The following is a 24,410-nucleotide window of genomic DNA, read 5'->3' on the forward strand; positions in this document are numbered from 1 at the left end:
GCCACGCCCCGCTTCTGGGCACGGCCAAGTGCAACACCTCCAGCCCATTGCCAGGCTATATCTACAGCAGCAAGGCATGGGGGTCGAGCCCTCACCTGGGGCCAAGCCCTGCTCCACCTTGTGTAACCATATCCCACGTGACCTGGGGTGACACCTGAGCCTCAGCGTTCGCAGCCCTAGCATGGGGATGAACCACAGCATCTAATTGACCAGTTGAAGGATGTGAGGCATCACAGGCCGGCGTCAGGCCTGGCCACGTGCTTCTTGCTGCTGCTGTCTCTGCCTCTGCCTCTTCCAGCAACCAAAGCCCTAGGTGGCCCCAGTGCCAGCTCTCCCAAGTGCCCACCGAGTCACGAACCTGCCTCCTTGGGTTCAAGGCCACGCTCACACCCGAGGCTCCTTGTGGCCTGGCCCTGTGGCCACCTTGCCCTCTCTTCCTGGAGCTTCAGCCCTCTGGGTCTGCGGTGCCTCTGGGCCTTTACACAGACAGTTCCCCTATGCCAGGACCACCCTTCCCCTCTACAAAGCCGCAGTCTGGAGGCTCATCTAGGCAGCCACCTCTCAGGGCAGCTTTCTGCCCGTGATTCTCCCACTCCCCAGGTGAGCTCCTGACGCTCTGACTTCCCCTCTCCCCACAGTAGTCTTGGGCTGTCTGGAGGCCATGCTAGGGCAGGAGCTGGGTGGGGTCTACCCAGGGCCAGCATGGGCAAGAGAACCCTGTTCAGCCTTCCTGGTTTGTGTCCTGACTTGAGAGTGACCTGGGAGAACGGAGCAAGGGCAGCCGAGGGTGGCTGAACCAGGACCTCTGCCCCAGGGTTGGCCCTCCTTAGACAAGGGCCATGCTCAGGCCTGAACTTCACATGATGGAGAGCAAAGGACACGTGGCCTGTGCCCCAAACATGTTCCACCTGCTCTACTATCGTTGGGGGGCGGGAGGCTGACCTTGGGGTGAGGATGGGTCGTGCCCAGCATTCTGCATGTGAAGCGGCTGGTGGCAGAGCTCAGGAGTCCAGGCCTTTGCCCAGGTTGGTCCTGCCCCTGGGTCTCCCTTTCCCCACCTTGTATGTCCCAATTGAACCTGCCCATGGGGCCTGGATCAAATGCCCCCTCATCCACAAGCAGCCTCGGTTACCTGCTCTCCTGACCCCACTGTTCAGGGAGTGCTTTCTCTCCTGGTCGCCACTCAAGGAACACCTGACGAGTCTACACTGTGGACCAACAGCGTTGGGCATGGGGGTTCCCACCGCCAGGGGCCTTACAGCCTCGGGGGAGGCGGTCACAGACTGTCAATTACATAATCAGTAATTCCACGTGGGCATGATGATTGGCGGTGGCAACATTAGCATGGATTAGTAATTCAACAGGGCAAGGCTTTCTGGGGCCACACCAGCAGTCCTACGGGCAGGCAGCAGCCCAGCAGAAGGGCGGGAAGCACAGACAAGGAGATGGGGGCTAGCAGCTGCGGGGCTCTGGAGCCCCAGGCACAGCACGGGCGCCCAGGGCTACCCGATTCTCACCCGTTCCCTTCCCGCCAGCCCTAGGCTGCATCCTCAGTCTCCCTGTCACACAGATGGAAACTGTGGGGCTCAGAGAGGGGACTCAGGCTTTGGGGGTCTGTGCCTGTGCCCTGTCTCCACGACTCATATGAGTGTTCACCCCCGCGGGCAGCATGTGTGTGGATGCCTGTCTCCATACAGCACACGTGTGCACATGCGTGTGCACACGTGTGTCATCGGGGGTTTAACCTCCACAAGTTTCCCAGTCTCCAGGGCCTTTCCTCCACGGTGCAGACCTAATCCTGAGTTTATGAACTTTTGTTTTCGGGACATCCGCTTAGAGGTTATGAAATCTCACTCTGAAACATGAGGTCCAGGAATAAACACTTCTCAAGGCTCAACGCCTGCATGAAGTGAGATCAAAGCGTGTCTCTGTGACCCCTTCGTACTTGCAGGAGGGAGCGGCGGGGGGAACTAGGACACCTTTCCTCGCTGTGCTGGCCAGGACAGAGGCAGCTGGAGAATACGGCTGCGGAAGGACAGAGAGAGGCGGCCCGTTCACCTGCAGCTGGGGTGCTGGGCTCCACGCCTGACAGCCAGTGAGAAGGGCCAGCACCTCGCAGCCCGGCAACGGCCAGTGTGACCTGAGCCCTGCCGACCCGATGCCTTGCCCTGCAGCGGTCACATCCCGAAGCCAGCCCTGCTGAGATCATTTTGTTTTTGCTCAAGTCTGTGGGCAGCACAGGTCTGGCACATAGTAGGCACTTTAGCAACACTTGTTAATTGGTCGAATGAACATAGGCAATTATCATCTCCATTACTGAGACAAATAAACCGCACCTCCGAGAGGCTAAGCGATTGCCCAGAGCTGGGGTGCGGCAGGGTTTCAATCTGAGCCCAGGTCTGCTCGACTCCAAACAGGGCGCTGGAGGCGAATGCATAGGCTTTGCAGTGAGTCTCCCTGGCCTTGGATCAGAGCTTTCTCACTAACGAGCTGGGTGATCTAGGACAAGTTACTTCACTGGCTTCAGTTTCCTCATCTGTGAAATGCGAGCCGTGCCCCATGCCTTGCAGGCATACCGAAGACAGAAAGGACCAGACATTAGCAGTGCACCCAGAACATCAGCAACTGATCCATGAAGGGTTCTTATCTGATGCTGCCCACTCTGCTGTTCCCAAAGCTGACGGTTTAGGTACCAGAGAGGGTCCTGCGTGCCCCTCGGCAAATGAAAGTGTGTTTGAACTCCGTGTCTACGTCTCATCTCCCCAGTTCCTCTTTCCAGGCTTTGCTTGTTCCGTTAGTTGGCACTGATTTCCTTCGGCCTTGCCTGTTGGTGTATTGCTTCCCTGCCTGGTACAAGCTCAAGGGTGGGAAACTTTGTGCCTCTGCATCTCCCCACCATGCTTTGCACACAGTAGGTGCTGAATAAATGTCTGCTGGCCATAGAGTAGGGCTCCATGAGCACTCATTGCCACCGCCAATCATCGTGCCCACGTGGTTTGTTTTATTGCAAACAGCAAACTTGCAGATGGGAAAAGCAGAGATCCAGGCAGGAGATTTCCTTCAACTGAGACAGGGCCTCGAGGCTTACAGCCACCCCAGGAGTGAACCTGGTCCAACAGCCCAGGGTGGAAGCCACTCACTTCAGACTAGAGACCCAACTCCAGGGCTCTGGTGGGACAGGTCTGCCTGAGTCCATGAGCCGAGGCGGGCTAGCTCATACCCCCTGGGCCCCACTGTCCTCCTACCAGGCAGGCTCCCCCACCACCTGCTCCGTGGGGCTGCTCCCAGGGTTGGGGCGGGGAGGAGGAGCACACAGTCATGAAGGGCGCCGGCCCGGGTGCAGGAACGGGGAAGGCGTGCAGGTGACTGCCAACCTGGAAACCTCTCCTATCTCCCCACATTCCTCCTTCAGTGGCTAAACATTCCAGTTTATCCGTAATAACGCTTTTGACCCTCACTGACCCCTCTCCTGCTAAATTCACCAAGCCCCAGCCAGCTGGGCTCTGGGCCCAAGTTACGAACTCAGCTCTTCCAATGGTTCCCCCTTTGGAGCCCCTGCCCTGGATGAGTTCTGCACCCGTCAAGCACTCTGGGTGTGATACCCTCTTCAACGTTGGAGGTAGGCACCGCTGTTATCCCATTTTACAGATGAGGAAACTGAGGCCCAGGTAAGGGGGAGCTTGAGCGAGAACACACAGCTGAAATGGGCTGAGCTGGAAACCCCAACCTTGCTGAAGGCCCTAGATGCCCCACTGTCCTCGGGGCCACACTGGGTCACAGGGCGAGGCGCTCAGCCCAGCCTCAGTTTCCTCCCTGATTAAAGGGAAGGCTTGGCTGAGACAATTGTGGGCCTTCTGCAACTCACCAACCCTTTGTTTCTCTCTGTCCTTCTGAATTATTTGGTCGCACCATGGAGATAAAACAACCCCTGGAAATCCCAGAGGCATTTTTTTCCCACTGGAGAAACACAAAAATATCACATGAAGAATGAATCACTTAAAGTGTCAGGGCAGGAAGAGGAAAGACAGGCACGGAGCTTGCCTCGGCGGTGGCGGGGGAGTGACCCTGGGTTTCTCTTCAGCTCCCTTGGCCTCCCTGGTCCTCAGAACCCCTTCTTCACTGGAGGGAAGAGAAGCCAAAGCCCCGAGCCTCAGTTTCCCAATCTGTAAATGGGGACAACACACCCACCTTGAAGGGGTATCAGGAGGGGCGAGTGCATTCGTTCGTTCATTCATTCATTCATCTATTCATTTATTTCATACTGGCACGATGCCAGGCTAGGACTGCGGACTCTGCAGTGGGCTGAACAGATCCATCTCGCCCCCATGAAGCCAACCAAATGCCCTCCATGCCATGACCAGGGCATCCTGAGAGCACGCCCTAGGCCTTCTGCAGCTCTCAAGCCATGTCAGGCCCTGAAACACCCCTCTAGGCAAGGCTCTTGACACAAGCACACGGAGGCACAGAGAAGGTCAGCAACTTCCCCAAGGTCACACAGCAGGTAGATAGTAGCCCCAGCATCTGTGCACCCCCACAGGGCTCCCACCCCTCCAGATCAGAGCCTGCTCCCCCTCCCACCCTATTGGCACAGCCATCACCCCAGCCCCTCCCCTTCTTCTGTGACTGAGAGCCACTCAGCAGCCTTGCCTGGCCTCTCCCTTAGACCGAATGCTTAGCCAGGGCAGGAACCCAAGGCCCAGTGTGAATGAACAGAGGTGTCCACATACCGTGAAGACCTGGAAACCCCTACAGGCTGCTCCTTACCTGCCCAGCCCTGTGACCGAGGGAGCAGAAGCCCCCTGCAGGCTGCCGGCTGCCGTCTCTCTGTGGCTGCTGGCCTCTTCCCCAGCTCTTGGTTGCCACCAACCCTAAACCCCAATAAAAGGAGAGCAACTGGGTCGGGCCTTGTATAGGCAAAAGAGTGTTTTCCAGCGCAGGCTGGCCTGTGTGTGCTGACAAGAATTCAGCGTGCTCCTCGGGGCGGGGAGTGGGGCGAGGCCCTGACTCAGCCTCGGAGTCCAGCTCCCGCCCGGGCCTAGGGCGGCCACCTCCCAGGCCCAGGGTGGCAGCGGCTGCTCCCGCAGTCTCCACACACTCCAGGCTGTAGTCTAACTGTCTTGTGCAACCTCAGAGCGCCAGCAAGAGCCGCATTTTACAGGTGAGCGAACCGGAGACACTCCCTGTGAGATCCCACAGCTAGAAGCGGCCGCGCTGGGGCTCAGACCCAGGCCACCAAGCTCCGGGGCACACCTCGGCTGGTGCTCGGCATGGTACCTGCGGATTCCCTGCCATGGGCCTCAGTCTCTGTTGGGCAATGGGGGCTAGTGACACCACTGCACAAGCCCCTCTGGCCAGCACTGCCCAGTGAGGGGCGTGGGTAAAACAAACAGTCCCAAACCAGCCCAGTGAGGAGGGGCACCCAAGATCCCATAGCGGGTGTGGTGCCCGCCTGACTCCAAGCTGTGCTGACCTTCCTACTGTTGCCCCCCTACCCCTGGCTTGTCCCCACCCAGCTGCAGAGGGTCCTCCCTGTCAGCAGGAACGGGGTTCGGGGTGCCCACACCTGCCACTGTTCAAAACACATCAGCGGCTTCCATGACCATCGATACAGCCCAAGGGCCTGGCTGGCCTCTGCAGCCACGCTTCCTGGCTGTCAGGTACCCCTGCAGCCCATGGCCGTCTCCCACACCCGGGCCTTCGTGCATCGTGGTACCTCGGCTGCGCCCTTGGCTGGCTTCTGGGTGGCATTTAAACACAGCCATAAAGGAGGCCAGCCCTCCTCTGCCTCCCACCCATCCCTGGAAGGCTGCCCATCCTGAGCCAGGCCAGAAATAAACCTCCTTTTTCCATTCCTTTCAGTGGACAGAGAGCAAGTTCAGACTGGCCTGGGTCCCCCTTATCTAGCCACAGTCCCAATAATGGCAGTCCAGACCGATGGGTGTCACAATGGGAAACCAGGGGGCTGTGGGCACCCAGAGTGCCTGAGGCAGCCTGATGGGGTAGGGGGTCAGGGGTGGTGGTGGTATTTATATAACCATGATTAGGAGGTGCTATGATTATCCCCAGTTTACAGATGCAGAAACTGAGGTGCAAAGAGTTTCAGTAACTTGTCCTGGGCCGCCCGACTAGAGACTCAGACCCTAGGGTCTGGCAAGGATGTCTGAAGAATGAATCGGGTGGCGGGGCAGGGGTGGGGGCAGTCTTCCCAGCAGAGGGAACAAGGCACACAGAGTTCCTCCTGCCTCTCGTCTGGGGCTCAGCGTAGCATCAGAGAAATGGAAAGGCTCTACGCTTGGGGTCTGGACACAAGTTCAAGTCCCAGCCCTGTCACTTCTCAGCTGTGTGACCCCGGGCACGTTTCTCTGCTTCTCTGAGCCTGGGCTGCCCTGGGGATTTCATTACAGTTCAAAGAAGACCTCTTGTGCGCCAGATCTGGAGCACCTATGATAGGGATGTACGGGTCTGCCAGTGACATTTACTCCTTGCAATCGCCCTGTGAGGCAGGAATTGCGAAAGTCCACCTTCAACAGAGGTTGGAAGCTCAACAAAGACCAGCCTGCTTGGTGGACCCAGGCGAGGGCCACCTGGAGGGAAGGTGACACCAGTGCGGGCTCCGGGAGGCTCAGGGAGGCCACTGTGACCCCGTCGTCTTGCTCAGCGGGTCCTCGCCTCAGCGACCGTGTGGGAGGAACGGCACCAACATCCCCTCTCGGCCGAGGGGAACCCTGCTCTAGAAAGCTCACAGCAGCGCTATGGAAACCCGGACACAGCCCTGGAGACAGTCCAGTGGATGAACAGGAAAATCCACGGTGCTATGGCCAGACACTGGAACAGTCTTCAGCTACTCAAATGCACTGCAGCCACACACAGCATCACAGGGCATCTCAGCGCCGTGAGACTGAGAGAGAAATAAAGTCTCCAAAGACGAAGTTCAGCACACTACCCTTCCTGTAAGGCTAAAAAGAAGTGTAAATAGCATGTACTTTCTGACAGCACGTCTGGCTATGGCGAAGCATACTGGGGGAAGGGGGTGAAGTGGGCCCCGCTGGGGGGCTCACAGGTTGACACTCCCGCCCTCACCCTGGGGGATGGTTCAAAGATGTTTCTTATCTTATTAATAAACAAGTAAATAAAGAAGGCTTGGCGAGGACTTCTGTGGCAGAGTACCAGGAAGCAGGGAGAGAGACGGACTTGACTCCGTGGCCTGGAGTCCAGAAAATAAAATAGAAAATCAAGGTTCAAAATATATGTAAAGAAATATAATGATTACAGTGATCCCCAGCCCCCACCCATTGCAAACAGGTCCACCCCTCTGGGCAGCTGAGACCCCCACGGGGGCCTGTCTGGGGACTGCAGACGATACTTTGACCTGGCTGGGGGTCCCTGCGAAAGTGATGCTGCTTTGGCCTGGTTGGGGGTCCCGAGAAAGTGGCATTTTTTCCGGTTCACAGTCCCAGGCTGCTGGGCATGGTGCCGGAATTGTCCAATTCCAGTAGGGAATCAGCACGAACTCCCTGCCTCCTCCTAGTGAGCCCACAGACACCTTGTCCCTTTGAGGCCTTCCCAGTCATAAACTCTCTGTGCCTCAGTTTCCCTATCTGTAAAATGAGGACACCGGGCCATATAACATCCTCCTATATTTCCGTGTTTTGAACCGAGCTGGTGGCCCCACGTCACCTGGGCCACAGAATCCCAACGCTGCTTCTGAAGCTGTTGGTGCCTGCCCGGCGGGTCACCTGCCTCGGACACGCTTGTTTTTTTCCTCTGTGGATGATTCCATGGCTCCATCCTAGCCCCTCGAGGTCACTGGGAAGATGACTGAGATGAAGAACATGCAGGACCCTGCCGGAGCCACTGCTGGGGAGTTGCTGCCTCCCTCACAGCCTCACAGGCAGCAGGTGATTCTGCAATGGCAGGATGGGTCTCCATCCTGACCCTCAAAGGATTTGCACTCCAGGGCAGGGAGGAGAGAGGCATCGCTCACTATAAGCCGCCCGTATTGATTTGGAGCCGGGCAATAAACCCCCAGGGGCCAAGTGCTCTCTGCAGTGCCCTTGACAGACCTGGTCTCCCACACATCATGCTCCCACAACAGGACGTGTCATTCTGTGATTTGCCCAAGGTCACAAAAGCAGGCCGCCACGTGGAGTCAGATTTGGAGTACACCAAGCCAGGGAACCCAGCTGGGACGTGGTGCCCCCTGGGGAGAGGGACCTAGGTCAAGGATGCAGGATGTGATGGGAATCAGCCAGAGCTTCCTAGCTTGGGACCTCGGACAAGTGAGTAACCTCTCTGAGCCTCAGTTTCCCCAGCTATCTAATGGGGATGGTACCTAGAGTAGGCCAAGATGAGCAGATATCCCCGGAAGTGGCTGCGCCAGGGCTGCACAGACCTGTCGGATCAGCACCAGGGTCGGGGGTGAGGGGTCTGCATCTTTCCCAGCTTTCCAGGGCACTCTGGTGCCCACTCAAGGAAGAGTCACTGGGCCAGCTTTGCAAGCCACCCAGTCTTTGTCCACTCTGCAGTTGTAGACAAAAAAGAGCTGTCGAGAATCCTACATGAATGGGTAATGATGCTGTGTTCCAATAAAACTTTATTCACACAAACAGGCAGCCCCAGTTTGCAAACTTCTGGGTGAGATCATTGCTACCCCAAGCACAGCCCACAGAGCAGCCACCCTGGCATCTCCCGGGAGCTGTTGGAAACGCGAGCTCTCGAGCCACTCTTCTGGCTGAATCAGAGGCTGCGCGCTAACCCATTCCGTGGCACGTGCAAGTCTGGGAACCCCGGCGCTGGAGCAGGTAGCAGGCTCTCTGGGCAGCTACCTGAGCCTGCTGGTACCTTCTGAGGCAGATTAGGGGGCGGGCAGGAGGGGGAGCTGGGGGGTGCTGCCTAGAGACTTATAACAAACCAAGGCACCAACTCGGCTAATTGGTAGCAGCTGCTGTTTCAACCAGAGACTTGTCAGCTGTGATTAAGCAAAGTTGCCTTTAGGCCAATCAACTTCAAAATTATGCAAATAGAGCTGCAGCGGAGACCACAGGACCGGGCTGAGCCAGCTCCCCCGCCCCTGACCTGGCACGCTTAACCCGTCGGCGGCAGGGCCGGTCCACCATTGCCACCCACTGGCCCAGTTCCACTTCTGAGGGTTAACGAGCCTCCCACCCACACTGTGTAATTGGCATGGAAGCTGCTGGGCGTGTGCGATCCAGCCGCTGAGAGCCAGGCCGGGAGGGAAGGACATGCCTCTTGGACGTCTCACGGCCGCACTCCAGCAGGGCCCGGCCAGCCACATTGGCCCTCAGCAAGCCAGGCCTGTCCTTACTCAGGGCGGTCCACGTCCAGGAGGACCTCCTGTCGGCGATGGCTGGGTGGCGAGGGAGACAGGTGCTTTCAAAGGTGGTAGGAAGTGGCTCTCGGTTGCCTTCCTGAGCCCTTGCAATTCCTTGCCGGTCTCACCAGCTTTCCTAGGCCCAGATCTGAACGGACAACAGCCTCCTCCCACCTCCTTTGGTGTCCACGCCTGTGGCCCCTGATCCCCCAAACCTGCTGTGCTGCCAGGTGGACTTCCCAGCCGCCTTGGCCCTGTGGTCTCTGGTCTCCGCTTTGCTGCCCTGCTCTTCGGGCTGTTCCCATGGGGGCCGATCCCCCAGGAAGAATAAACCATTGGATGGTAAGTTGCAGCGGGAGGCAAGGAGGGCAGACCCCCAGAAACCAGACTCAGGACCCAGAACTGCGCCCGGTTCAGACACAGACTCCCCAGGTCCTCTCCTCCTCTCCAGCAGCAGAGCAAGCCCTAGCCTCCACTTCCTCAGTTGAATCCTTCTTCTGTGCAGTCCTCCCCAAACTAGAGATCTGTTCTGAGACTGAGTTTGCACTTTGGAAACAAAAGAATGGCTAAGAAACGTGTCCGCCATGTCTGCTGAGCACGGGGCCCTCTGACCTTTCCGAGCTGGGCTCTGCCACCACAGCCTTCTGACACCAAGGGGCTTGAGAGGAAGCAGGGACTGGGGGCCAGAGCAGAGCCCCTCCAGGGGAAGGCCCCACACTCAGGCCGGCTGCCCCCCGACCCAGTCCAGCCCATCCAGGAGCCCACCACGGGGACGGGGAAGTCCAGAGCAGACAGGCCTCTACCCCAAGAGTCCTCCGCAGGCCTGATGCCACGCCCAGCCTTCAAGAGAAGGCCTCCTGCTTTCCAAAAAGCAACGTCTCTTATAACGGGGAGAAAGTTGCTCAACTGCGTAGCATTTGTTGACATCTGGGTAATGGTATTATGGAAGTCTAATTAGCGTGCCGCTGCTTTCAGGGAGTGTTGGCTCGAAAATTTCTGGGGAACGGAGAGGTAGCATCAAAAGGCACTTATGAAAGCGCTTTGTCGGCAGGAAAGCAATCGATACCGGGAGGGTGAGTAGGGAATTCCAGGGGGAGGCGAGTGCTGGGCCCAGGCCTGGCAGAGGGTGGCCACCGCCACGGCCAGAGAGAGGACAGAATGTACAGGCCGGCCTGGGGGAGGGATCCAGCTGGGCCTGTAATCCTGGACATGTGACTTAGCCTCTCTGGACCTTTATCTGTGCAGACCATGTGACTGTGAACGGATCACTTCATTCAAAGCCTCAGTTTCCTTTCTTCCTTTCTTCACAGAAAGTTCTGAGGATTAAACAAGGTGGTGTTGGCAAAGCACCCAGGTCAGGGCTGTGGTGAGCGGGTGAGGGTCTCCCCATGGGGTTGGGGCTCCAAGGGCCTTGCGCAGAGCGCTCCCATCCCTGGGCCTGCTTCTGCCCATGAGCTGGACGTGCTGCCTCACTGCCCTAGCTTAACTTGGGTGGAGTGAGGATTAAATGAGATGCTATATGTGAAACTCGGAGGCCATGCTAGGTGGCTACAAGGGGTCAGCACCAGGGCTGCCTTTTTCCCTCCCATCCTCTCCTGGGGCTCAGGGCCTACTCAGTACTGTCACATAGGTTCTTTTAGGTAAGCAGCACAGTGATCCTGAGAAGCGGGTGAGGACACAGAGACCCAGAGAGGCTGTCACTCCTAGAGGGTCACACAGCTCATATGTGGCAGACGGGACTGGCACCTCGATCTCTGACTTCCCAGCATGGGGCTCCCTCCAGGAGGTGGTGCTGGCCATGCCTGGCACCACCCACACATCCCCAGTGTGGCTAAGGGTGGATGCTCAGACACGTGGGGCTCAAAGGGCCACTTGTACCATGGCTTTGCCTCCCATTGTCAGCCGGGGGACCTGCCCAGGACAATGACCCAGGAAGACTCCAGGCCACAGAGGCAGAACCCAAGTAAGAGGGAAACTGTGTATCAGCCGTGGCTGCTCATGCAGTGGAAAGAGGAGGAAAGGCCATTCGTTGAGCACCTATGATGTGTCCAGCACTATCCTGGGTGTTTCACAAGTATCACCGCCTTCAGTGTTCAGAAAAGAAGGGGCTACCGCCCGAGTGTGCAGATGAGAAAACTAAGCCTCAGAGAGGTTGTGTTGCCTGCCCGAGGTCACACCGCTGCTGAGCTGCTGGGACTCGGACCCGAGCTGGTTGGGTTTCCAAGCCAAGGTTCTTTCTGGGACTCAGACTCCTGGCCTTAGCCCTTGGGGGTGAAGGGGGAAGCAGGTGGGAGCTGCCACTCCCTGAAATGAAACCACTTCCCCGTTCCTGGAAACGGCCCCCTCTCCCACTGACGGGGGAGATACGGGATCCACAGGTCCCACTTCCCACCAGTGCCAGATGTCCCCACACTCACAATGTCCCCGCAGACCCCACCCCTGGGAGACTTCCTCCAGCCGCAGAAATGCCCCACACCACAGCGCAGAGGGAGCTGCTCCCTTCCGGGACAATTCAGACCACATGGAAGGCTCTGGCTTTCGGTTCTCCTGCCCTCCCCACCACTCCGGTCTGGCCTCACACTGAACAGGCTTATTTTAAAACAATCAGCATTTGGCTCAAGTCGTGAAAGATTAAATGTAGGAGTTGTGTTAGGAGGAGTGGGATGCAGTGTGCCAGGGAAGAGAGGGGTCGCCGGTGTGGGAGGCCCCTAAATGTCTCAGACCTAGCTCCTGGCCCCAGGGATGGGCGTGGGTGGGGGAAAACCAGGTGTGGAGGGTGATGGATGTGATTCCAATCCTACCTCCATCTCTAACAGACCATGTGACTATGAACGGGTCACTTCATTCAAAGCCTCAGTTTCCTTTCTTCCTTCCTCCCCCCCTTTCCTTCCTTCTGTCACTCAGACAAGAAACTTTTATTGAGCGCCTACTATGTGCCAGCCCTGATTCTAGGGCCAGGACCCTGGGGGTATAGGAGTGAACTAGGCAGAGACACCTCAACCTTGGCATGGAGAGTCCGTTGTCTGGCAGTGTGGGAGAGAGAGACAGGAGGGACAGAGGACATCCCTCAGGGGCCTGTCAGAACACAAACGTCCTATCTTAGCCACGTCCATGTCTGAGCCCCTATAGGCTGCTGGTTCCTGGAGCCCACAGGAATACGGCCCCTCCAAGACCCCCTGTTGCCAGCCCAGAGCTGGGCATGGAGGAGGAGGCAGCAGGCAGTGGGGCATAAGTGGGCCGGGCAGTGGTGCAGGGGGCAGTGAGGAGGTGTGAGGCCCTGGCCAGGGCCTTGGACAGTCCACAAATAAACTCCAACTCATCCCTCTGCCCAAGTGAGCTGAGAGGGAGAGAAAATAGCTTTCACACTATATTTTCTAATTTTTTTCCACTCCACTGCTTCTAAATCGATCCAGAACAGATTGTCCAATTGTTTGAATTTCGGGAGCAGCGTCTCCCGATCTTTCCCTAGTCCTGCCTAAGGTGCTGCCAGGCTCCCACCCTCCCCCTGTGACCCCTCTTTGGCCCAGCTCCAGCTTATGTCCAGGCTGTCCAGGGCTTGACCCCCGGCCCGTGGACCTGCAGGTGATGGAGGAAGGGCTGCATTCTCAGGTGGTTCTCATGCCCAGACAGCCCCTGGTAGCAGCTCACCCCCGGGGCGAGGGAAGGCTTTGCTTTTGCAGGAAGAGCTGAACCAGCCGGCAGTGTGGGCAGTGGAGTCCCTCCAGAGACCGGCCACAATGCACCATCTTCTCCCACAGGGAAAGTGGTTTGGGTTTGGGGCTGTGAAGACACAAGCAACGTCGAAGGGGCATCATTGTCCCCGTTATTCACAGCAGCACAGACAAACAGGTGTCATCTCAGGCACAGGCATGCCTGGGGCTGCCTGGGGGACTGGAGCCATCCAGGGTCCTGCCACGACGGTGGATTAGCAAGGTCTAAAGGCAGCAGTGCCTGCCCCGGGCACCGCAGTGAGAGTGGCAGCGTTCCAGCCACACAGTTCCACAGAGTAATGTTCAAACCCAGCAACTCTCCAGTAACCCAGTCACTGACCCCCTTGCGACCAGAGTCCTCCAGCCTCACCTTCTGCTTAGCTTTCCACAGGAGCCACTGGACAGCCGTGCTGTGTTCCCGGAAGTCTCCCAGACTCATTTCCCAGCCTTTAGATGTGTGGCTCCCTCTGCCTCAAATGTCTCCACGGCCCTTGCTCGTCAACCTGCTCAACTCAGACTCCACCTCCTTGGGTGCCGCCTCCTCTGGGAAGGCCCCCTTGATGCTCAGCCCCTTTCCTACCGGCAGAATTGCTCCCCATCCTCTGTCATCACCCACATCCGTCCATTCTCTTATGAAGGACTTGAGCCTGGAGGTAGAACAGGTGACTGTGTCCACGAGTCCCTGCAGACTGTAAGTCTGTGAGGACAGGCCCTGGGCGCTATCTCAGGAGTGAATAAACTCGTGACACACACTGGACAAGTGGCCTGCCCATGCCTGCCTGGCACCCACCCTCTTCTGAGGAAGCAGCAGGCAGCAGAAACCAGTCCCTGGCAGTGAAGATGCAGGGAAGTGGGAGCAGCCCCAGCGCGGCTCCTCTGCGGCTCCCGCAGGCCCCACACCTTCCCCAGGTTCTGTCCTCCCCAAAGAGGAGTCAAAGAACAAAGAAAGCGTGGAGAGGGCAGGCCCACTGGAGCGCTCTGCAGGGTCCCTCCCGGGTTCAGGCTCCTGCAGGAGGGCCTGCTGTGAACACATTTTACAGAAAAGGAAACTGAGGCAGGCAGAAGACAGGAGGCTGGGCAAGGCCACACGGTGGTGAGAGGTGGGCACAGGAGTGTGGCAACCCTGAGCTCCCACATCGGCACCCTTCCTGACTACAAAATGCATTCGGCCTCCCCAGCAGAAAGAACAGAAGCCACAAGGTCCAAATCCTGGCTTTGCAACGCAGCGGCTGTGTGCCCTTCGGGAAGTCACTTTGCCTCTCTGAGCCTCTACTGAGAATGGCAACCTGTCCCTGCTCATGGAAAGTTATGAGGATTATAAAAGGTGGTGTTGGCAAAGCACCCAGGTCAGGGCTGGGGTGAGCGGGTGAGGGTCTCCCCATGGGGTTGGGGCTCCAAGGGCCTTGGGCAGAGCGCTCCCATCCCTGGGCCTGCTTCTGCCCATGAGCTGGACGTGCTGCCTCACTGCCCCAGGTGCCACCTCTGCCCCTTCCCTGACCCCGTACCTCAGCACTATCCTGGATGTTACACAAGTACCACCTCTTCAAGACGGGACCAGTCAGTGCCCAGGCTGATGTTTCATGAGCTCCGCCAGCTCCAAATCCACCCCTGCTCCCTGCCCTTCACTGCGTGGAGTCCAAGCACCTCCCCTGACTTTCAGTTTGACTTTACAGGTTGCAAACCACTTTGAAATGCGTTATCTTTGCAAGCCAGTCCTCTCCCCAAGTTATGGAGGAGGAAACAGAGGTTCACAGCAGCACGGGAACTTGCCTATGCCAAAGCTGAGGAAGTCACAGCGTGAACTCAGTCCTGTCCAGCTCCAGAACCAAATTTTTGGGGATACCAAGCAGCCTGGGCCCTCAGACTCGGGCCACCATCCCCAGTCAATAAAGATTCATGCAGCAAAGAGAGATCACATCCAGCTACACAACACATCCCACCTTGTCACTCATGTCCTCAAAAGGAAGCCTCTGCCCTTAAACTTCAGCTCCTTCCTTGGCTTCCCTGATCTTATTTCATTTATTCATTCATTTGTCCATCCATCTATCCATCCATCCATTCATCCATTCATCTACCCACCTCACCCACCCATTTTTCCATCCATCCATCCATTCATCCACCCACCATCCATCCATCATCTACCCACCTCACCTACCCATTCATCCATCCCTTCACTCATTCACCCATCCATTCATCCATCCACCCACCCACCATCCATTCATCCATCTGTCCCTCCATCCATCCATCCATCTATCCACCTCACCCATTCATTCATCCATCCATCCATTTACTCATTCAAGTATCCATCCATCTACCCACCCAACACCCATCCATCCATCCATCTATCCATTCGTCCATCCATCCATCATCTACCCACCTCTCCCACCCATTTATCCATCCATGCATCCATCCATCCACCCACCCACCATCCATTCATCATCCCTTCATTCCCAGAAACCTGTCTAAAGCATGCCAAACCAGGGCTTGATACTATCAAGCTAAACTAGGAACAAGGTGGCCTCCACTCTTCCAGGATAGAGAGAGGCTCTCTGACCCTTCACTGCTTCTGTGCCTCCAGGTGTTTCTGTTTTTAAATGTAGCAGTGGTGACAATAATACTGGTAGCAGTTACTGAGCACTGACTGTATGCCCATCTGCACCAAACACATTCCTTGGAATAACTCATTTAATTCCTGAAGAGGTGGATATCATTCCAATTTTTAGATGAGGAAACAGGCTCAGAGAGGTGATGTAATTTGTCCAAGGCCACAAGCCAGGAGGAGTGGAGACTGGGACTTGAACCCTTACTGTCCCTCCAGAGCTTAGTAAACATAACGGTTAGTGATGTAACTGACCCAGCTGTTCCGCATGTTACAATCCCTGCCTCAAATCCTCGCAAGCCACTCAAGTTATCATCATGATCAGCCCTACGTTGACAAGGAGGACGCTGACGCTCAGAGGGAAATTACGCAGCCCCCACTGGTCACTGGTAAGAGGTGGGGTGGATCGGAACCCAGGCTCCAAAGCTGGCTCCCACCTCCCTGCTCTGCAGGTGCATGGTGCTGGGTGTGAAGCACCGCCGCTGGTCCAACTGCTCACCTGACTCATTTCCTCATTCATTCATGGTGGTCCCTACTCCGGAGGTCTGGGGAAGGGCTGCAGCAGTGTGAACACAGTAATACAAAGTTGGTGACAATAAGAAAGTGAGAATACAGAGTGCTGACAAGGCGCGGAATGCACGCTGTGCTAACTAAGCACTTCACATGAATTTATCTTATCTGGTTCTCAAAATAACCCATTTTGCAGGTAAGTAAACGGAAGCTCCAGGGGTTAATATATAACTTGCCCACGGTCACAAAGTGAGGAGCAAGCAGCGAGGAGACTTGTCTGGGTGGATCCCCATCACAGCTTTGGGGATCCCAGGCTGCTCTTGGGGAAGCAGGCAGCCTGCCCAGGATCAGCACCTGGAACCTCCCTCTGGCCCGTTGTCCTGACGATGGGGCTCGGCTCAGCCGCACGGCTCATTCCCCAAAGACCCTTCCGTCCTCGGGATCAGATTCCCAGCATCTGCACCCAGTCGATGCTACACAGCCACGCTCCAGACCGGCTCCCAAAAGCCTGAACAGTTTAAACAGCAAAGGCACGGCAAGAGGGCTGGCCACAGAGGCTAACATCTGTAATTCCAGCACTTTGGGGAGGCCAAGGTGGGTGGATCATCTGAGGTCAGGAGTTTGAGACCAGCCTGGCCGACATGGTAAAACCCTGTCTCCACTAAAAATACAAAAATTAGCTGGGCGTAGTAGTACACGCCCGTAATCCCAGCTACTCAGGAGGCTGAGGCAGGAGAGTCGCCTGAACCCAGGAGGCGGAGGTTGCAGTGAGATGAGACTGTGCAACTGCACTCCAGCCTGGGCGTCAGAGAGAGAATCTGTCGCAAAAAAATAAAAATAAAAATAAAAAATAAATAGAAAAGAAAAAGACTCTGCTGGACTCTCACTGAGCTTAAGGCTGAACCTGGGTCATCCGGGGCTTGGGATGATGCCAGGCTTCCTGCAAATGGGCAGAGAGAGGCTCCATCAGCACATTTTCTGGATGCAGAGACGGAGGCTCAGAGCTGGTGGCCCTAGCATGGGCCTCGCTGGGACCCAAGTCCTGAAGCCCAGCCCTGCTGCAGCCAGGGAGCTCGGCTCCGGTGGAGGGAGCAAGGGGCCTTTCTAGACTTTGGTATTCACGTCTGTGGTTCTTTAAGTTTTAGAATTTCTACAGAATAACTTACTCTATGTGCTCCCCGACCCGCACAGAGCCCAGGAGATCCAGGGGCCTTGGGTATCACAGCCCCGCCTGGCTCTGACTCTGGCCACCTTGCTTCCGTTCTCTGGGCTCATCTCTGTCCTTTAGGGAAACTCGGTCTGCCTTGGGCTACCTGAGGCCAGTGACAAATAATGGATATGAAAGGGCTTTGTAAAAAGTCACATGTCCAGCCAGGCTCTCACAAAGGAACCTTAAAATCTGAAGATGCCACCGAAAAACCACATCCGAGTAAGACCCACACCAAGAACTTCCTCAGGCTGCCCCTCTTCCTGAAATGTTCCTTGGCCTTCTCCTTGGCACACTCCTACACACCCTCCAAGACCCAAGCCGAAAGTTCCTTCCACCAGGAAGCCCTCCCTTACCCCTCTCAGATGCTTGTTTTCCTTTAGTTCTCCCGCCCCTCCCCCAACAAACACACTGCAAAGCTCACCAGGGCAGGACCCTGCTTCAAACCGCCCCTCCTCACCCCCTGGGCCTGGCACCCTGTCCGGCACTTGGGAGGCGCTCCAGAAACGTGGAATGAATGAGCACTAAATGCATTTCTTTCGCTCTGTAAATCCAGCTGCACACGTACAATTCTCCCGACAAAGGAAAGGAACCCGAAGTGAAAGCAAATCACCATCGTTTCTGTGACAAGCTCCGGGAGCCTCAGAGGAAATTCTCGCGCTGGATTATGGAAGGAATTTGCCTTTATTTTTAATTTGTGCCAATATCTAAGAAAACGGCACTTTATTTTGAGCTCATCAGGCGACGACGAGGAGCTTTGGAATCTGGCATGGGAGACAAAGTTTCCCAGTCCAATTTCCCAGTGCAAACCTCTCCGCCGCGGCAGAGCCGGCCGTCCCCTCCCTCTGCTGGGCATCTTTCTGAGGCTTGCTAGGGAGGAATAATCAGATTATGTAGCTGGGTTTTCAAAGATCACGGTTTGTCTCATTTTCCAGGGAAGTGTGAACAAAAAATTTTTCTTCCCTCCCAGGGCTCTGTTAAGAGCTTCCAGAACTTAATTCAGTGTTAAATGGGTGTAATTTGGGAAACTCGTGCATTATTTGTTAATTTCTGGAAGGAGCATTTGCACACATCTGCTGGGGTAGGTGTGCGAGCGGGCAGATGGGTGGTGACTGGAGTATGCGCCCCGGATGGGAGGAGGAGGAGGGCAGGCTCGGGGGCACGGGCTGCCGATGTAAACGCCCTGTTCATGTTGACGTCGAAAACACAGGACTGGTGGGATCTGCATTTCATCTCAGCTTCTGCTTTTATGGATGGCCAGGCAGGGAGAGATTCTGAAGCCTTTTCCTAAAAGGAGTGCCTCTGGGGGTTTCAGTGCAAATTTCATCCTCTAGGAAATGTTTGTACCCCCGCAACCCTCCAGACTCTCTGAAGAACCTCGAGACCTGGCCAGTGTCCATGTCTGTAATACAGGCTGGAACATCCTTGGCCTCAAGAATCCCCAGTTCGCTGTGTGACCTTGAGCACAGTCCCAGCCCTCTCTGGGCCTCAGTGTCCTCATGTGGATATGGGGGAGCAGATCGGCCTCAAGCCCCTCCACCAGCAGCTCCTGGGGCCCCTCCTCCTCATAGCACGGCACAGGAGGCTCAGGGCTGCTGCTGTCGCAGCCTTCGTCTACCGCCCTGCCCACCCCCTTGAGGGCTGTGGAGAGTGGGGCACGCGCGGACACACACATGCGCGCGCACACACACACCAGAGAGACCCTGCCTGGGCCTGGTCTGGCACTTTCAGAAGCACTGTGCCTGAGATGCTGAATGAGAAAACCCGGGGTTGTGAGGAGTGGGGATGGCCAGTGGCGGGGAAGTCAGGATGAACATCTCCAACCCGGCTACAGCTAAGAGGAAAAGGAGGGAGGGGTTCATGGTAACTCGGGGCGTGGGGACAGAACGCACATCAGTAGGGCCAGTGGGACATGCGAAGCCCCAGCTACAGAATGATTTATTCATAGTCAACCATTAAACAGGCTGGCTGGAAGCGGCCTGGGGTGGGTGTCAGTGACCTTGGGGTCTCCTCCACCTCTCCAGGGGGTCCATGCTTAGGGGTCAAGGACTGTGTGCCCTGGAGGAAGGCAGGAAGGAGGGAAGGGGTGCAAAAAGGGAGGGAGGAAGAGATGGGGCCAACCCCCTGCCAGAGTGAGAACAACATCTGCACAGCGGGTGTCCCCAGAAGGGAATAAGCAGGGTAGGCAGGGCCTCTAGTCACCGTCCTCGCTCAACCTGGTTAGGTGTCCAGAACCCTGCCTGCTTCGTGTTTGGGAAACGAGGCCCCCAATCCTTAGTGGGTGACGATTGTTTCAGTAACTTCCAAAAAAGCAAGTGGGCTGGGAGAGCTGGGGAAGGGGCTCTCGGTTCGCTCTAAGATCCCGTGAATCTGTTATACGAGTCAACTGGGGAGAAGCAAAAGCGGCCGAGACTGGGTTAGTAGAGGCACAGCGTCCCTAAGAAGGGAGGTGACAGCTTTCACCGAAGCATAAGGCAGGCCAGGCTCTGGGTCGGTCATACTGGCAAGTAAACGGGTAATGACTAGGAAGCGAGCCCGTAGGGCCCCTCCCCCTCGTGGCTCCTGTGTCCCAGGAGCCTCTATGTCCCACCCCACACCAGGCGATGCGGTGCAGCAGTTGGGAGCCTGGTCCTGGTGGGGCTCTTCTGTACAATTAGCCTCTCTGGGCCTGTTTTCTCATCTATACAACAGGATCTACAGTTGCCACTCATGAGGTTGGCATGAGGATTAAGTGGGAAGCCGGGTCCGAGTGTGCTCCACACGGTGCCTGGCTCGGAGCAGGCCTTCAGGCTGTCACTGCCAAGTGCAACCCTCGTGCTGTGCGGGGTGGGACTGGGAGCCTGTTCCGTGAAGCCCTATATTGTGGACACAGACAGCTGAAGTGGACAGACCTGGTGTCTACATGCCACCGCCCCCCACCCACCCCAGAAGCCTGGGGCCTGGGCGTGAGGCAGTCCCCCTGCAGTGTAGCCTTTGGGGTGGGGCTGGGGAGGGCTTGGCTGATTGTCCCAGGGAACTGGAAATCAGATTCACCTTCTTGGCCCAAACTGTGTCTCCTTCTGCCCGCCTCAAGTATGAGCAGCCCACCCAGAAGCTGTCTAAGCTCCAAACCTGGCCACCCTCCCCTCCTCCCTGCCCACCCTGTACCGAAACCCTCACTCAGGCTGGGGGTGGGGTTGTCTCCTCCCGGACCCTGCTCCAGGGAGCTCCATCCCCCCTGCCCTCCAGGCCTGCAGCCACCTCCCAGCCCCGCAGGTCCAGAAGGCTTTAGCCTGCAGCCCTGCTGTGTCTGCATCTCTGCCCACAGAGGGTCTCTGCCCGGAACAGCTCCTCCCCCTTCCTCCGGCTGATTCATGCCTGTCATTCTGGACCAAGCTCCTCAGGCCCCAACCCCTCCCAGGCTCCAAAGGACAGGTGCCCCACTACGTGCACCTCCCCACCCCCAGGAGCTCACTGCCCCGTGGCCTGACCTAGGCGCGCCTCCAGCTCTGCTGGCTTGTCCGGGGTCACTTCCTCCTCTGCTTCCTAGAGAGCCGCCAAGGGTGAGCCGATGCCTTTTGTAGGCATGGGTGCTTCGGGAGTTGGCCGGGGAAGGGGAGTGAAGGGATGGATGGATGGATGACTGGTAACCGGGAGTGACTCTCAGCTGGTCTCACTCTGAGCAGGTCCCACTCCCTTTCTGTGCCACTCACAAAGGTCTGAGGGAGCAGCACCGGCCCTGCCCCTGCCCCTCTCCTCCAGTCCACCTGCCCTGATAAGCTGCAGGCTGGGTGGCTCAGGAGAGCAAGGATGGGACAGACACACACACACACACACACACACACACACACACACACACACACCCTCCAAGCCAAACTGCTCACCGCACCCCCCTTCATCGGTCCAGTACCCCCCAGATGCCTGAGACAGAGCCAGGAACGCAGCGTGAAGATGTCATTAAAGAAACTGTCAGAAACCCTGCCTGGGGCTTTCAGCTTCAGCCACGAGGGGCCGGGGCTGCCTGGCTGCAGAACTTCCTGGTCATCTCTTGCCAGGATAGGCACAGCAGACAGCCTCTCTGGAGAGATGGGGTGCTTGCAGAGAGGTGTCCTGCACCAAGCAGTCACAGATTCAGGGGATGGGGAGTGACTCCTCAATTCTAGGCAACAGTGACCAGCATGGGGATTGTCCTGGTTGACGCCAGAACCTAAAGGTTATTTGAATTCTGGTTTTGAATGACATTTCTCACCGAACCCGAAGGCTACCCGTAGGTGAAAAGTCCCAGTGCTTACCCCGGGACCACCTGATTCCCAGTGAGATTTGGACAATCAGAATCAGGTGAGCAAACACAGGGTGATGCAGGGAGGGACTTCCCATCAGCCTGGGTCTGAACAGAGCTGAACCTGATGGTATTTCAGGCACAGCCAGCCGGCAGCGAGATTCACAGGACACTGGTGACCAAAAACACCTTAGACGATGCCCAGAGCAGGGCTCTCATTTTATAGTCTAGGAAACTAAGTTCCAGAGACATGTGGACAGCTGCCTGGGGTCACACAGCCATCAGCACTCAGTGGGAACCCGACAAGGGATTCTCTGAGTGAGCTCACAGCAGCCTTTAGTGATGGGCATGGCTGCCATTCTATCTTCCAGATGAGGACATAGGCTAGGAGGCGTCAGGAGCCTTGGTCAAGGTCACACAGCAGTGGAGAGGGGGCTGGAGGCCACCCCCAGCCATGCCCTGTTCAGAGCACTTTGTGATCTTCCCATTCTAGGCTGGGATTCCTTTGGCAGGTGCAGTCACTTAGAACAGAGGCTCAGGAGGCCCAGAGAGGTAGGGGAGACACAAAGAGGCATGCCCAGAGGTGCTCTCCCGCAGATTACATAACTCCCCTTCCCTGTCCGATGGCCCCAGGGGTGAGGCTGGGGCAGCTAGCAAGACGGGGGGACCCTGGCGCGAACAGACCTGGCCTTGTTCACCCACATTCTCTTGACTCTTTCCAAAGAGGTAACAGTTGCAGGCGCCAGGACGCGCTGGCTTTTTCCCCTTTTCTGTTTTCCTCCTGGCTGAGTAACAAATACTAATACTAATAATGATAATAATAATTAGAATAAATATAACCTCGAGACGCTTGGGGTCTCGTTGCCACAGCAACCGCGGGCACTAATGAGCTTCTGAGGCCACCGCCACGGCCACCCAGCCCCAAGCGCGGGATCAACGTTGATTCGGCCCCGGGAGGCGACAAGCGGTTCCGCGGGGGCCACGCGGCGGGCCAGGACCGAGGGGCACGCACTTGGGGGAGTCCTTCTCCCCGTCTCCTGCGCTGCCCAGTGGGACCCCCCCCCCCCGGGCCCTCTGGGTCCGCAGCGTGGCCCTCGGTCCCTGTGCAGCAGCACGGGGCTCCCGGCTCACTGCGCTCCCGGACTCGGTTCTTGGAAGCCGGTCCCCACCTTGGACGCGGATCCGGTCCCGGCCGCCGCGTCCCGAAACGGTGCGCCCTGGACAGCTCTTGGGAACCCGGCCCCATTCTGTCCAAGGTTCAGCGACCCCGACCTTGGTGAGCGCCGGCGCGGACCCCAGGGCAGGCACACCCGCTGTCCCGCACGGCTCCTGCCCCCAGACGCTGCCCCGGCCGTCCCCGGCCCCTTTCTAAACCACCCCGGACCTCCGTCACATGCCCCTTCCCCGCTTCTCCCCGTGCGCCCACCCTTCACCCCTTCTCCGGAGCCCAGCGCCGCAGACCCCGCCCCCCACTCGCCCAGACCCTCCTCCGCCACGAGCTCCGCCCCGGCCCCTTTCCCCGCCGCGCTCGGACCCCGGCCCGGGCGCGCCCCTCCCCCGCGCGGCCCCCGCCCAGCCCGCCCGGGGCGCCGCTCACCTCGTGCCCGCCGCCCGCTCGCTCCTCGCTCCGTAGCTGGGTGCCGGCGCCCGCGGGAGCCGCCTGCTGGGGTATGGGGGGTGCCCACGCCCCCGCGATGCCCCCGCCGCCGCCGCAACAGTTGTCCGGGTTCTGGGGGCTGCGGGGCTGCGGGGACGCGGGGACTCCAGGCTCCCGGATCGGAAGTCGCCCGCTCCTAGGCGCGCCGGGCGCGGCGCGGATCTGGGGCTGGGGCCCAGGCTGGGGCCGGGGCTGGGGCTGGGGCTCCGGCTTCGCGTCTGGCTCGGGGTCCGGCGGCCGGCCGCCTGCCCCGCCGCCGCCGCCTGCGGCTACTCGGCGGCCCGCGCCGCCCGGCCGCCCGCCGGCCCCGAGCCCTGCGCCGCGCCCGCCACCGCCGCCGCCGCCGCCGCCGCGCTCATGCTCGCCGGGCCCCGCGCTCGCCGCCGCCGCCGCCGCCGCTGCCCACTTCACTCTTTGGCGCTCGCTCCGCGCCGCGCCCTCTGCTGCCCCCTCGCCCGGGCTCGCCGAGCTCCCGCCGCCCTGCCCGCCGCGCTCCCCCTCGCCCGCGCCCGCCGCGTCCTGCGCTCTCCTCTCTCTCCTCCCTTCCTCTCTCTCTCCTTTCTCTCTCTGCGTCCTCCTCTCATTCTCTTTCTTTCCCGGTCTCTTTTCTCCCCCTCTGGCTCTTTCTCTCTCCCTCCTGCTGTTCGCGGTGGCTTCTCACTTTCTCTCTTTTAACTTCCTTTCCGTCTCCTCGTTCTTTCACGCCTTCCTCGTTCTTTTCCTTCCTTCTACTGGTCCTTTCCCTCTTCCGCTTCCCTGCCCCGTTTCCTTCCTCCCTCCTTCCTCTCCGTTCTTCCTCTCTCCTTTGTTCATTCCGCCTCCTTCCCTCCTTCCTTCCCACTCCCTTTTCCTCTCCTCTCCCCACCTCGTCTCCATCCTTCCACCCGCTTCCATGGCACACACACCTGCTTTGTCTGGGGGCCACGTTATTCCCGCCAGCCAGACCCTGGGCAGGGGGATCAGGGGCAGGGGCAGCTTGGGCCAAGGACCCTTCACACGAGACAAGCTCCTCTGCCCGGGTTTCCTGTAGGAAAGGCCCCACTTCCCGACCCTCCTGGGCCACTCCGTGGGGGCCCTTCCCCGGCTCTTGCTCCCCTCTCCACCCGGCTGCCCCCCAGTTCCAGCCTGACCCCCACTG

The 24,410-nt window shown here is 58.0% G+C and overlaps 1 protein-coding gene across 2 annotated transcripts in view; it reads right to left on the reverse strand.

Moving 5' to 3' along the window:
- Positions 1-23,267, reverse strand: part of SHISAL1 (shisa like 1) — an 84,800-nt gene extending 61,533 nt beyond the window's left edge. The window contains exon 1 of one of the 2 annotated variants that reach the window (XM_021668671.2): positions 23,213-23,267. The gene's annotated coding sequence lies outside the window, so the exon portion shown is untranslated. Of the gene's footprint in view, positions 1-4,764; positions 4,811-23,212 lie in introns of those variants that run through there. The other variant, XM_012449485.2, reaches the window with a different exon arrangement.
- Between the last annotated feature and the right edge of the window lie 1,143 nt (positions 23,268-24,410).

This window comes from Aotus nancymaae, unplaced genomic scaffold, assembly GCF_030222135.1.
Source record: "Aotus nancymaae isolate 86718 unplaced genomic scaffold, 86718_ANA_hifiasm-v0.15.2.pri h1tg000076l, whole genome shotgun sequence".
NCBI classification, from domain to species: Eukaryota; Metazoa; Chordata; class Mammalia; order Primates; family Aotidae; genus Aotus; species Aotus nancymaae.